General features: G+C 39.2%; 1 long non-coding RNA gene across 1 annotated transcript; it reads right to left on the reverse strand.

Annotated features, from left to right (window-relative positions):
- Positions 1-717: 717 nt before the first annotated feature.
- Positions 718-5,255, reverse strand: LOC149462720 (uncharacterized). Its single transcript, XR_016312599.1, has 3 exons — positions 5,086-5,255; positions 3,545-3,580; positions 718-968 (listed from the first exon to the last, which is right to left on the reverse strand). It is a non-coding gene; the product is annotated as an uncharacterized LOC149462720 (long non-coding RNA).
- Between the last annotated feature and the right edge of the window lie 1,539 nt (positions 5,256-6,794).

Consider the following 6,794-nt stretch of genomic DNA (forward strand, 5'->3'; position numbering starts at 1 on the left):
TCATTTGTATGATTTATGCATGGTTTTTTTTGTATATTTGATGTTTTCATATCCAATTGTTTGGTGATTTGGTATGTTTACTTTACAGTAGCAGTGCAGCATTACGTTTATTTGATTTATAACTGTAACCAGCACTGCCCTGCTGCGGATGCCGAGGAGTGTGCTGGATAGAGTGGCATTTCGTCTGTAGATTGTAATTGATGCTAAGATACTGTTGCTGTCCACGTTCACGTTGCCATTCTAAATTGGTGCAAAATTCTGCTCCCAAACACAGGCCCACCAGATGTGCTATCCTTGTTTGTGAAAAAACATTTCTTTAATTGTTGTGAAAAGCCTTTTTACTGTCATATGTGGAAGGTTTTCAGGAGTCTCCCACCCCACACCTGTCTCGTGGTTTAGAAAGGGTCAGGGCTAGGGTTAGGTTTGTTGGGTTTTGGATATTTTGTGCCGGGCCATGAGGAAATAATTTTGAAATACTTTTTATAAATGTAATTTGGTAATTTTCCTGTCAGACACATAGCTCACATGGACATATGTTAAGCATTCTGTATATTTAAAATCCACAGGATTCTATGAAGAAAACAACATTATTAACAATATACAATTTACTGCAGAAGTGTATTGAACATCGGAACTGCTCTGGTAAATGTGGAAATGTGCTATTTTTCAATACTATGGCACCCTGTTGCAGTTTGTATAATAAGACAAAGAAATATATTTATTGCAAGAAATGTAAAGTTTAATTGAGCAGGGTTAATTAACAAGCAGTAACAAGATTCAATATTTAACAGATCTAAAATAGGATTTGTGTTAATTTTGCAGAGAAATAAATTAGTATCTCAAGCTTTGGGCCCAAGCGCAAAGTCTTCATTTATCACAGCAGAAACTTCCTTGGCCCTGGCAAGGATCACAGGGAGCAGGACAGCAGGAGACAGGGACAACACAAGGGTTGCATGGATTGCATGGATCTGCCAAGAAAGAAATATTTAATTAGTAATAAACTATTGCTTAGTGTAAAATATATTTTCACTATTGACTACAGGTGATATTTATTTTTAAAGCTAGCAGTCATATTAAACATTTGATAGCAAATGAAATTTCCAAAATGTCTTAAATTTAGCCATGGTATCTTTTTCTATGTGTGTATCCATTATTCAGTTCTCAGAATAGGTGTTTAGCCAAACTTCTTTTGATTAGTTTTCTGGGATAGAAAATTTTATTGAAACAAATATTAATGGGCAGGCCATAATTTGTTTTTACACCTCTGGCAATTTCCACCCGGCAGCAGCAAATGCATATATTTACTCAGCTCCCACTTAAGCTAGTTATACACAGCTAGATTTCTCTTGTTCAACCCTTGGCTGAATGAGAGAAAATGATTAGATTTCTCCATCCACACTGTTTAGTGTAGATGAAGGCATCTGCACTACCTGCTATTGTAATCAAGCAGCCACAGCACCCTAGCGGCTTGAAACCTGAACAGTGACTGCATCTGAAAGAATGCAGTCAGTCAGTGTTCGGCCAACAATTTTCCCCTATCATTGTGCCCTTCAATTACCTTCCATGTTTATTTTGTCAAGCTTGATGAGGCCAAAAGGGCCACCCACAGCTGAATTTGCATCCTATTCAGTGGGAATTGGCTGAAATTCAAGCTGTGTATGGCCAGCTTTAATCCCCGTTTGATTTTTCATTCAAGTCAGCAGCCAATTCATGACATTGGAAATGGTAACTAAAACTAAATCTTAGGTGCAAAATAATTTATTAAAGATATGAAAAAATATAATTTAATTTGTCCAAAACATGTAGAGTGTAGAGTGGTTTAATGTACAGAAATAAATGAAGGGTATTTACAATTTGTGACTTTGATACATGCCATGTTATGAACAATTTATTGATCTCAATGTTTGGTCCTGAGTGGCTTAATCAAGGCAAATTTATTTGCTATGACCAAAGCCACACAAAGTGAGACTGCTGTTACACAGATCATTCATAATGCAGTGTGCCTTACCTTTGTTTTTCTGGTTCGACTGTAACTGGACCATAACAGTGATACTGTAACTGTGGATTTTGGTGAGGAACCAGTTATACAACACAAGACTATGGGGCTATTAGTTGCCGATATAGAAGTTATTAGATGAGTCAATTATTTATCTGATTTCTATCTTTTCCCACTCATTGTATTAGAATATATCAGACCTATGGTTCACAAAAGCTGGGGATTCCACACCCATATTTTTACCACAAATTCCATTGTGTATCAATTATGTAGAGTATATCCTTTATAAAATATGTTGGTACATTAGATTATCTTTTGTAAGCAATATTTGTATTGATAAAAACAGTGGTAGTGTGTTGGGTTTCTAAAAGGACTAGATTCCACTTAAAGTGGAACTAAAGCAAAACTTTTTTTCATTTTGGATAGAGAATAATGGAGGGTTATAACTCCTGTCAAGTTTTTACATATATTAAAAGTTTGACAGTTGATATCCATCTGTGAAAAATGTTGTGAGGCACATTTTCAGTGCCAGGGCACTAGAATAGGATGCAAACTTTGAGATGCAAACCAGGATTTACTTTGCAGCAAACATTAAAATTGGTCAACTAAGGTCCAGTAGAAAACACATTATGTGGCACCTATAAAGTGCCAGAGTGCTGAAAGACCAGGAGAAGTGGCAGGAGCTATTGTGACGACAGGTATCATAATTTTTTGGGAGGGGTCTGGATAACAAATGTTTAGTCTGAAGCATTGGTATCAGGGGTCCCCATCTTTGATGACCTGAACTTAGTGTCCTCCTAAAAGTACTTGAGCATGAAAAGCCCAGTTTTCCACAGATTGTCTGCAAATAAGAACCCTGAGTCATCTGTGTCACTGAGGACAACACTCAACAATTTCACTTCACCTACAGACAACTCCCAGGGTTAAGGAGTGGGGAAATGTCCTCCTTGAAGCCATTTTCTTCTCCTCAGTTTCAGAACACCAACCCTCCTCCTTCAAGTATTCCTCTTCTGCCTCCTGGTGCCTCTACCTCGCAGCATGCATGATGTAAGGAATGAATAAGAGGAGTATTGAGGGCCTTTGGTTGCTGGCACATCCTATTAAAGTGCTGCTCCCACTGAGCTCTGTGGTGCAGAGTCATGTGTTTCCTCATATGTGTGGTACCTAAATAATTGAGTTTTAAAATGGCTGATATTCTGTAGGCAGAGACAGCAAGTGGTGCTGTTGACAGCAAATACATTTTTTTTAAAACAGTCCACCCTGCAGAGCTCTGTAGACCAGCCATAGGGATAGCAGTGGTCTGTACCTGTGAGGCAAAGCCGCCAGATGGATTAGGATGGCTTGCAGAACTGCTGCCTCTCACTTTAGACCCCCTTCACATTTTTATTAAAGGGGATTGCCCAAATATAATGGCAGCTATGAAAATAGAGGGGAATAAATATATGGTATGTGGTGCACACTATACCACACAACTATTTAGTCTTAGCTCATTTTAAATTATATATCATTCATTGATATTTATGGCAATCATGTCTTTCTCTTCTTTACCTTGTTGGCGAACACGTTGACCCTGAGGTTTACATGCTGAAAAAAACAAAAAACAGACATACATTAAAGAAAAAATCCAGAGAGCAATTAACAGCAATGCTATCAATCAAAAATTGCAATTGTGGTAAAGTTCAGTTTGTAGAGTCAAAGAAAAGTGCACTACTCCAACCCGCCAAGTGCTACCCTCATAGGCTGGTATGGAGTCCATCACTCCTCCACACATAGCTCCGTATATTCCACACTCTGATGATGTCTTCACAGGCAAAACATTAATCAGCAAACATTAATCTAACATGTTTACACCCAATGGGCTTAACCATAGAAGTTTCTGGGGGTGGGACCGTGTGCTGAACCTTGTCAGCTGATTAAGAAGTTGCCTGTGAAGATATTGTTGGTGTCAGTGCAGGTATATTTGGCACTCTGGTGCATATGACAGGTCCCTCGGCTTGTATTATACCCTATGGTAATGAAAGATTACAGCTGTAGGCTTAGAAGGGTATCAGACCACAGATGATTTCAAATAAAATAACAGCCAGCAGCATAAGAAACACTTCACATTGAATATATACAGTCCCTTGTGCTGATTTATTTTGGGGTGACTACACTTAGGCTTTAATGTATGTTCACCTAGCTTCTTTCTGGGCTTCTGAATGGTACTAAAACCACAATGACATAATTCTGTGTTGTGTATCTAACCCTGTGTTGTGAAGACACAAAAGCAAGTGGGAAGTGAAGTCAGAATATCTGGCCATAATTTCACATGTTTACGGTAAAATCCAGTCAGAAATTAGAATTTAGTTCTATTTAACTTGTATATTTTCTTTCCACATCTCTACAATCTAATTTATCCTCTGATAATTTGTAGAAACTAATATAGTGTAGAGTACAGGAAGTACTGGAAAAAAACATTTTGTATGATAATTAAAGAGGCCCCTCTGTCATTAACAATCAAAATGCCAAATAAAGTATCCCCTCAAAAGAAGATTATGAATACTTCCTCCTGTATTGCCCATGCCATCAAACACTCCTGTAGAGAAATCACTGCCTAAAGAGGGAATTTAGATTTTCTGCCCTCATCTCCCCCCCCCCCCCCCAATACCTTGCTGGGCTCAGTGGTTTCTTCTATTGACCCATACATCACTGCAGGACATGATAGTGACCTGGGGGTTGGTGGTAGGAACCACAGAGTGCAACGAGGGACCAGGAATCTACTCCAAAAAATGTGGTTCTGTTAAATCTTCAAGCTGTGATTTCTGTTCATTATAGTGCCATCATAGGCAGCAGAGGTAATTATTTACAATCGTCAATGTAGGGGGCACTTTCATTGGCAGTTGGAATTTAATGACAAAGTCACTCCAACAGTAATATTCAGCTAAAACTGAAGTAACTGATAAGTGATAGCTGACATAAGTACTGTATATATCCACACCTAATAGAAAATTGCAAGACATTATTAATTGTACAATAGAATGTAGACTATAAAGCCTAAGTAATACATGTATTTGTTTATAAAAATGATATTGCATGTATAAATCACTTACGGTTTTGGCATGGATCTTTGCAGACTACGTTTTTCTGGCAAGGGTTCTTGCATGGATCTTGGCATTTGATCTTCTGGCTGCTGCATTTTTTGGCTCCAGACATATCTGCTTTTAGGTTTGCTTTGCCTTCTTGGAAAACTGAGAAGCTTGAAGAGAATTTGTTGTTTGACTGGCTTTCAATGGGCCTTTTTATATAAATCGAAGGAGGAAATGAAATGAGGGCAAATTCTTCCCCTGGCTGGTCACAACAAATTGAGAAGGCTTATCAACACATACCATCCAAATATTTATTATTCATTGATTGGTGATCCTTGCTCAGCACTTTGCTATGTATTTTTCTGCTCTCTGAGATTTTGTTTTTAAATATGACTAAATATTGAAGGAGTGCAAGTAGGAAGTGGAGGTTACAGTCATTTGAAGCATCCAAGGGAAATTGTATTAAGATATACACATAGAAGCACATTTTGAATTAGTAAACTTGGCTGTATATGGGGCTGTCTTTATTTAGAAGTACACAATTAAACCATTAGGCACTCTGATTCTTTTGCTCACCCTATTCACATTCACTATTTAGTGGGTCAGCATTGACTCCAAATCATACAAGCTTCAGAGAGAGGGGGGGGGGAGAGGGAGAGGGGGGGAGAGAGAGGAGGAGAGGGGGGAGAGAGAACGAGAGAGAGAGAGAGAGAGAGAGAGAGCTGTGGGTACAAATCTCAGACTTAAAGTTGTGCTCAAAACCCTGTCAGAAATTGTGAAAATTGGCATTAATATTGAAAATATGACTGATCATGAAAAAATTGTCTTTTATTTAGGGATACTGTTCATATGAAGCCATTTATTATCACATAGTTGATTGGCTCTTTTATAAATTATCATGATAACAGAAATCACCCAAATGGCCATGATCAAAAGTTTACATACCCTGGAATGTTTGGCCTGGGTACAGACACATAAGATGTCGCACACGGGTTAACCGCTTCCCGACCGTCCTATAGCAGAACTACTGTTACAGGGCAGCAGGGCTGAGCAAAATCACATATGCTGTATATACGTAATTTTGTATTTCCAGGAAGGGGGCACACTTGCACTTTGCCCTACCCGAGCGGCTACAGTTGACAATCACCGGGTCCCGGCAACAGATTCCCCACCAGCGCCTAAGGACCACTGACAGGGAAGAGGTCTTTATGTAAACAACACAGATCACTGGGCAGCACAGCGGCTAAATGGTTAGCACTTCTGCCTGGCAGTACTAGGGTCATTGGTTTGAATCCCAACCATGGCACCACCTGCCTGGAGTTTACATGTTCTCCCTGTGCCTGCATGGGTTTCCTCCGGGGACTCTGGTTTCCTCCCACACTCCAAAGACATGCTGGTAGGCTAATAGGCTCCTGTCTATATTGGCTCTAGTATGTATATGTATGAATGTAAGTTAGGGACCTTAGATTGTACACCCCTTAAGGGTTAGGGACTCATGTGAATGTACAATATATATGTGTAAAGTGCTGCGTAAATTGCTGGCACTATATAAGTACCTGAAATAAATAATCTCTCCTCTGTCAGCACCAGTATGTTTCTTTGTATTGCTCTGCATACAAAGGTGTCAGTGGGTGTCAGTGGGAGGAATAGTGCCCCATTATTGATGTCAGTGGGAGGAATAGTGCCCCATCATTGGTATCAGTGGGAGGAATAGTGCCTTATCATTGGTGTCA

The sequence above is a fragment of the Staurois parvus genome, unplaced genomic scaffold, assembly GCF_062004578.1.
Source record: "Staurois parvus isolate SC_StPar_1 unplaced genomic scaffold, SC_StPar_1.0 ptg000170l, whole genome shotgun sequence".
NCBI lineage: Eukaryota > Metazoa > Chordata > Amphibia > Anura > Ranidae > Staurois > Staurois parvus.